Consider the following 8,566-nt stretch of genomic DNA (forward strand, 5'->3'; position numbering starts at 1 on the left):
CGCGGGTGGGGTACGTCTAGGAATTCTATCGGCGACGGGGAGAGGCTAGAGATTGATCAGATCTCCGTAGCCTGCTTCAAATGCACTGGGTCCGTGAGGATCCGCAGCGCTTAGAGATCTTCACACAGCGTGAAGTCTCCTCCTCCCTTGTTCGTGGAGTCCTCCAACTTGGGCGGAAACCACTCAAGCCTCTTATACGGCTAGCAAGCCAATCACTGGCCGCCACGTGTGAATAATTTAGAACTGGCCAATAATGGGACCCAAATCTACATACAAATGGCGGGAACTCTTTGCAACGAGCATTTCTGTGCTGCAACAAAGAAATGCACCCTGCAAAGAAAGCTTCAAATCGGCGGGAAATTCTCCCTTGCACCGGGGTTCTCTTTTGCAGCAGAAAACTCCACCGTGCAAGGCTTGCAATTTAGCGGGGACAATTTAGCAGTGCCGAAGCGCACACAAATAAAAATCACACCTTTTGGGTTGTGACACACATCTTTACCATAGACTGGTTTGACAGCTTGAATGCTTGAATAACTTGGATTTAGCTTAACTAGCATGCTTGAAGCACAGTGCATCACATGGATGCAAGCAGTGCACTTGATAAAGATTCAGTCGATACAGTCCAAATGGAATCTCTCTTATTGCAGAGAGTTCTATGCATAAAACAAAAACCAACCCCTAAAACTACCTTAAAAAATCAACCTAGTGTTTAGTAAAGTGAATGTTCTAGTTTTTCAGAACCTTTCTGTTTCTTGCTCTCCTTTCAGCGTAGTACCTGCCTTTGTTTGAGTATTGGTTCGTGCAGTCTCTTTACGTATGAAATGGAAATAAAAGCAGGTGATTGATAACTCACTACAACAGGCATAGGCGAAATGCAGCCTGCCAGGCCATTCTATCTGGCCTGTGGGGCCCCTAAAAAATTTAGAAAATTAATATTTATCTGCCCTGGGCTGCCTGTCATGTGGCCCTCGATGGCTTGCCAAAACTCAGTAAGCGACCCTCTGCCCAATATAATTGCTCGCCCCTGCACTAGAACTATCCCTCTAGTACAGGGGTGGGCAATTATTTGGGCCTGAGGGCCACATAGACTGTTTTTGTGAGCTGTTGCGGGCTGGGTTAACACCCCTCCACTCCACAACAACTCACCAAAACCCCCTATTTGGGATGGGGCCCTGGGCAAGTGGGCAGCAGTGTTCAAGACAGGAACAGGATGTGCAGGTGAGTCTGGGATCACAAAGCAGGGGCGTGAGGCGGTGACAGTGTAGGTATGGGTCAGAGCCACGATCCACACAGGTTCCACAGGCAAGGGTGTGCAGGGCGTGGAGCACAGCCCTGCCCTGCCCTGACCCTGTGCTTTCACTGCCCTGAGATCCTGGCCCTAGCTCTGGATGCAGCTCCCCACCCACCTGTGCCCCCTACCCATGAGGCTGCATCCAGGTCTGGGGTCAGGATCTTGGGGCAGTGACAGCATAGGACCAGGGTAGAGCTGGAAGCCATCACCAGGCCTTGCTGGTGGGCTGCAGCACCCATGAGGGGGAGAGGAGGGCTGTAATCCCTACCGAGGAGGCTTGGGAGGAGCTTTGCCTCCCTTCCCTCTCCCTCTCCTTGCCCATCCTCTCCAGCAGCATTAGGTGAACAGACCGTAGGTGCGGGAGGGAAAGGGGTGGACCCAGTGGCAACTCCATGACCTGCCACTTGCAGTGGCCAGGACCAGGCTGGGGCTGAGGTAGGTGGGCAGTATAGGGGCATCTCCATGCGGTGCCAGCCCACTGCTTGCCTCAGGATGCCTGTGTGGTGGTGGTAGCCACCAGCCCTGCTGGCTTGGCATGGGGCAGAGCTGTGTTGGGGCAGCAGCGGTGGTGGGAGCCCTAGTGAGGGCATTGTATTGGGGGCTGGGGCCAAGGGCCAATCTCCATGGAGTCCTGACCCCGATGCAGTACCCTCACCAGGACTCCCACTGCTGCTGCCACAGCCCCCACACCACTCTGCTTTCCACCCCTCCACCCACACCACGCTGGCAGGGCTGGGGGCTGCCACTGCTGTGCCAGTATCCTGGGGCAAGCTGCAGGCTGGCACAGGATGGGGGTGTTGCAGCGCACCTAGCAGGGCCAAGGAACCTGCTGCAGGCTGGTCAAAATCGCTTTGTGGGCCAGATCCAGCACATGGGCTGTATTTTGCCCACCCCTGCTCTAGTACATCAATCTTTTATCTAAAAGGGTAAGAGGACAAAAAGAAACACACTAAGACAAAAGTTTATAAATGTTTTGTACAAATCTGAGTTTGTATCTTATATCCTGCCATTGCTTAAGGACCCAGGACCATGAGAAAGTGAGCAACTTCTCTGAAATGCTGAGTGCTGTTAGTTAGCTTCAGTGTTTTTGATAACATCCCATCTCAGCTGAGGCACTGAGCATTTCCCCAAGATCAGATTTTAAGCCTACATTGTGTCTTCATGTGCACCATGAACTTTCACTGGAATTGAGGAAGAGCTGTTTTGAAATTAACCTTTTGGGTTTTTGTCCTCTTTTGCAATTTGCACAGATTTTGCATTTTAAGTCTAAGATGTGTTTTATTCGTAATCTGAATAGCTTGTTCTGCCTGACAGTCCTAAAGATGCTTTAGATCTGGAACACTGCAAAGGAGGTGACGTGACCTAGGAATCCTTTTCTGCCTAAAAAGACCAGTCCAAAGACCCTCTGGAGGAGCTTGTGCTTGTCATATTATGCGGGGCTTTCTTGAAGGTAGCAATGATGGGAAGGATTTTCCTTTGGAAAATGTTTTTATTTGTTTGTTTTAATAATCAGGAGCAGGGGAAAACACATGGAGAGTTGGCAGTGCTCCAGCATGGCAGGGCATTTTACAAAACTGAAACTAGATAAACCCAGCAGATCAAGGCATACTCGCTGAAGTATCCTAACCAGCCCTTTCAGAATTCCATCATGTCTAGTTCAAAATATTTGCTTTTTCATAATAGCAAGGTGCGTTTTGTTAGAAACTGCTGTTGTGGTTAAAATACGTTAATTATCAGGAAATTGGATACAACTTCAGCACTTCTATTCCTGTCCCTTTGCTGTTAATATCTTTTTTCCTTCCCGTTCTTTTGTCCAGTGTAAGGCTTAAAGGCTTGCTTTTTGTTCTAGGTTAGGAAAACAAATATTGATATACTTCACTTTCTTTTTGCTAGGCATTCTTACTGTACAGCATTTGTACACTTCCCAGAATACAATAGTAGCAATAACATGCAGCCTATCATATATGTGATACTACTATTATTGGGTACTGCAAGTTTTGTCACCACCAGAAAGCTCAGAGTAAATTACTGCGGTTATATTCTTAACCTTGTGTGTGTTGCTTTTAAAAACATGAATCTTAAACTGGTCATTTTATTCCTTCTCTCAAAGCCATTGAGAAAAAATAATGGTGCTTACACTGAAATGAACAATCTAAGAAGAGTTTTAGAGAGGGAAGGATGAAAATTATACATCCTCCCATACAATGGTGAATTGAATGGCAATTTTACTTGGAAAAACCCTAGTTTCTAGATGCTGAGGTGGTGATGGAGCAGAGTTGCTCTCTCCTGTTTTTACAAGAATTGGACTTGGTCAGTAATTAAAGGGACAAATCTGTAGAACAAGAACATCAGTTGTTTTTCACCACTGCCTAAGGCTTGTGACCATTTTTTGCAGAAGGCGTTTAATTGCCATTATACTTTTTTAGTTGCCTTTATGCATGTAACTGTGGTTGAGACGATTAACAGTTTCCTTACAAGCTCCTGTTTTCAGTGGCTTATAACTTTTAAAATTTATACTTTGAACTAAACTGTTACTTTTTGCTCTCACCTTTAGGAAGCATTTTTTTCTGAACACTTGAAAACCTCTTTAGCCGTATTTGAGGAATTAACCTTTAAGTAAACATCTGCTAGACACTTGACAAAGAAACTTTCTTTTTCAATTTTAATCTAAAATCTCTCTCTGAGTTCCAGTAACCTTGTCCTTTATACTGAACTCTGGAAACTCGGTTATGATTTGCTTAGCAACCTTGGCTGCCTTGCAGTTAGTTTTCCGGTTAGATCAGTGGTTCTCAACCCTGTTAATATCAAGGCACCCTTGGGGGAATGTCAGCCTTTAGTTTTCACTCATTTTTTGATTACAGAAAAGTAATAGAGTGATTCTTCTGTTGCAGAGAACTCAGAAAAATTAAAACCAAGAATATTAAATCTTCATGCTACAGTATTTATATTCTGCATTTCTCCTTGCATGACAGTGAAAAAGAAAGAAATATTAATTCTTTTTCCCTCAAGCTACTGATAGTTGTTTTCATGTTTTGAAAAATCAGTGTTTGTAAACAACTACTGCAAGCAATTCAAGAAAATATGGAAATTGGTTTCCATGTTTGTTTAATTTGTAATGGACACTTCCCCATGATGCTTAATTTAACTTCTTTTTAAATGTCCATTTTCACCCCCCTTCTCCTGCAGAAGCTCAATTTTTGGGTCAAATTTTCCTAACACTGTTCATTTGTGGTCCAGAATCTCATAAGTAGTCAAGATTAGAAATAGAAATTGTATCTGGGGTGGGATTCCAAGCATATCTGTGGAAGATAATATTTGTTCTCGGTCCAGCAAGTTGTTAGAGTATTCAGAAAAAACATGTTTTTTAATAGAATAATTGCACTTTAATGAGTTCTTAAAAAAATACTGACTGTACCCTAATGTGCAGGTGGACATTACACCTGCCATTTGTATTAACAAAGCCATTTGTATTAACACTTGAGTTTGAGCAAGGAATGAGTGGCCATAATAGTGAAACCAGGGATTTCTGTTAACTGGCGTCTTCAGCTAATTGTGCCATTTGCAACACTTGTCTTCAACTAAGAGGACTCCAGACTTTTTAAAAATAGTGTAATTAGCACAGGCAGCACAGAGGAGAGCTGAAACAAAAATCATGCTTCTCATAGACAGATCTTCTCTTCAGTGAGAAATTCTTGACTTTTCAAAACTAAGGATGCATTTTTTGAGGTCAGATGCTTAAAAACTGATGGTTGAGGTCCACAGTTAAACAAGTCTACATGTGTAATCCCTGATTTTTTTCATGTGCAATTATTGTAAGTGCTAACAAAGCATTTGTATATACAGATAGATTTTTAGATGTTAATATGCTGTCATGCACACAGTGTCCAAATGATGCATGCAGTAGCAGGTGTCATTGTAAGAATGTAAATATGCTTGCATTTTTCCATGGAGGCCTGGGGACTCTGCCCTTTGGGAAACTGCTACATAACAGTCAAATGTTAAAATTGAACAATACATGTTTCAGCTAAATAATTGCTATATTGCACCTACCTTGCACCTGCCTACCTACCTTTAACAGTGTCATTTCCCTAGATCAGTGGGGCCAACCTTTTTAGCACCAACCACAAATTAAGCCCATGCCCTCCAGAGTGCTACTCATCCCGTTCTTCTGCTGCTCTGCTTTCTGCTTCCTGCCCAATCTACTGTCATGCTGCCTTACCCCCTCCCTGACTTGCCAGGTACAAAGGCCTTCCATGGCATTTATGGCATACATGCTGCAGTTTCACCACCCCTGTTTGAGACCCTTAGGCTGATCTAAAGGAGGAGCAGCTGAAATATAAGATCCACAAAATATTTTTAAAACGCTCAAATAATTTGGCTGGCTCTTCCTGTAAAACGGTAGCGCGGCCGGCTGTGGGAACGGCAGCATAGGGTGCAGCGGCAGAGTTGTGGTGGCAGCCGCTGTGCGTGAACCCCCACCCCCATCAGGCCAGTCAGCACGTGTGAGCCCTGCAGATGGGCACCCCTGCCCTCAACCCCCGGCCCTGCTCCTGAGAGGGCACAGGGGCATGCTTCCCACCTTCTTGATCTGCCCCCCCAGCACCTTCCCTTTCCCCTGCCCTGCCCTGCCCTGCCCCTTGCCCCCCGGGCACACTTACCTGTTGGGGTGGATGTCAGTGTCTGTGCGTGTGTCTGCATGTCTGTGCCTGTGTGTGTGGGGCTGGGAGGCTGTTGTGGGGGGAATGAGGGGCATGAGGAGGGCTAAGGAGGCTGTGGGGGGGAGTGAGGGGCACCAGTAGTGCCAGGGGGAGCTGTGGGGGGCCTTTAATTTTAATCACGGATTTGGGGGTTTTAATCAGACAATTTGCGATTTTTAATCAGAGAAAATCAGGCTCCCTGTTGATAAGTGTATCTGTTTCCAAAGGGAAAAAACCCATGGGTTCCAAGAAGATAAACATATCTTCATATTCATTCCTCCTGTTGTGTATTTGGCTTGATCCACTTCTGCCCACAAAGAATAAGCATTAAATTGAACAAGCTTTTGATCCATTCTGCTGTTAAAAAGCTGAAGATAGATCATTCCACAGGAACCTGTTCCTGTGTTGTGTATTTCTTGTTTCTCGCTCTCTTTTTTCATATTAAAGTGTTGAGATGTATCTTCTTATGAAATTCTGGAGGTTTTATACACAGAGAGAGATGCACTTCGCAGGGAGCTCTCCTTAAAAGGACTGCACTCCTTATTTCAGTCACTTATAGACATTATTCATTAGAATAATGTCTTTTTTTGGCCATTTCTGTTGGCAGTGCTCTACAGTGTGAGACACCTGTGTTTGCTTGGGCTGTAAGTGTTTAATCTCTTCATCCTTCATTGATCTTGGGAAAGCCTTCTGCTGCTCAATAGCTACTCATCCATCCTGAGAGGACTGGCTTTTGACAAAAGCTGTAAATGTAGAACCTCAAAAATAGCAGGCAAGGCAGAGGGCCTGGTCATGGATAGAGTTTTCCAAGTGTTTTGTAGGCATTTGAAGAACGTTGTTTTCCCCTCCCTTGATGACGGCAATGAGTCAGAAAAGATTTAACCTAAATTTTCCTACTGATCCTACACTGTGCTTTAGTGAAACATGAGTAACTGAAGCACTGAGCTAGTGAAATTAGCTCATGTTAGAAGTTTTTTTCATGTTGCCACTCCTTGATGTCATTTCACAATTCGTGTTTAGAAGCTGAGACATTGCCTCTTCATTTATCTGGATTTATCAGGACTGATTTCCTCCTCTCTTCTCAGACATTTGGATGCTAATGGAAAAAACTGATTAAAAAATATTTTCAGGGACAGAAGCAGAATGCCATATATAATTCATTTAAATGCCAAATGGCACACAATTGAATTTGGTGCGGTGTCTGATCAAAGTAAGAGGCTCTAGCTAAATGAGTTAGGAGTGAAAGAGAGATGGCCATATGATTAAGGCACAAGATTCGGTTCACCTTTCTCTGCAGTATTGGGCAGATCGCATACCCTTTTGTCCGTATTTCTAGAGTGAATAAGACTAAATTAATGAGTACTTCTGAAACATAGTTACTCCACTTCAGAATATGCCATAGGAAAGCCTATAACCAATAAAAAATTTTCTGCATGTCAGCCCTTGATCAGGAAGATTGCTAAAAATGTCTGCTACTCTTTAAAAGTACCAAACTCTTCTGCCTTGATAAAATCCATTTTATTTGCAATTTGTGAGCATGCATAAACCCTTTAGTGCTTTTATGTAGTCAAGCAAAGGGAATTCTTCAAAATAGCTTTTGTATAAAATTGCAAGGTTCTCAGTCCTTGAAATGTGGTAAGCTGATTTATGTACCTGCCCAGGTGCTTGCCTTAGTAGTAGTGTAAAAGAATGCTATCTTACTTTTTGGAGTAGCTACCTAGTTACATTTCTTGTTGTCATACAGACTACAGAAATTACAGAATAAGTTTTAAGTGACTCCTGTTTATTCAGTGTTCTGAAAAAGTAACCTGTAAATCCAAGAGAACCCTGGTGTGGGGAGAGAAGGAAACATGTGGTGTGCATAGCCCCTGGCAGGGAGGAAGATCAGTGGCAGTTGCAGGAGTGGGATGGAAGAGTGGTACTCGGGGAACTTGGGGGAGGGATAGGGAAAGGCAAGTCCCTGTTGTTTGCAGTATGCTCACCTGCAGAAGACGGGACGTGTGCAAATACTGCGGTAAAAGAAGAAAAAGTGGTGTAGCTGAGTTCAAGAACTATGAAGACAGTCCGTAGAGGAGGGGGGGATGATCTGTGATGTGTGTGTGCATGTATTCATCTGTGCAAAAGAGATGCTTAAGATTCTTTAATGCTGTTTAATAAATAGGGACATACCAGCATCACAGCAGAAGTGCACTGCACAGCAGCTCCTTTAATCTTACTTTTTTTCCCCACAAACCATTTTTCTCTTTCTTGTATGCCAATTGTAGCACAAACTGATTGACTCACATGAATATTGGAACAATATAGTTCAGGTTCAGAGTTACATAGTCTTGGATGTCGAAAATTAAAGTGCTTGTTGCTTTATTAATACTGCTTTTTAAAAACAAAGTTGCATGTACTTCATAGGCTCTGATCCCCTCACCTTACGAAGTCAACACAGGAAACACTACATTTTGCGTAGTAACTAAGTGGTTTCATCTCTACATGGAAAATAGTAGGGTTTCTTTCTTTTCATTACTTCCATATGCTTCCACTGTAGATATCTGCAAGAATGAAGTGTCCAGTATTAAAAATCATCCTG

At 43.6% G+C, this 8,566-nt stretch overlaps 1 protein-coding gene across 5 annotated transcripts in view; it reads left to right on the forward strand.

Annotated features, from left to right (window-relative positions):
• TECPR2 (tectonin beta-propeller repeat containing 2) overlaps nucleotides 1-8,566 on the forward strand; it is a 173,566-nt gene that overhangs the window by 50,335 nt on the left and 114,665 nt on the right. The window lies entirely within an intron of this gene.

Source organism: Alligator sinensis, unplaced genomic scaffold (assembly GCF_000455745.1).
Source record: "Alligator sinensis unplaced genomic scaffold, ASM45574v1 scaffold85_1, whole genome shotgun sequence".
Classification (NCBI taxonomy): Eukaryota; Metazoa; Chordata; order Crocodylia; family Alligatoridae; genus Alligator; species Alligator sinensis.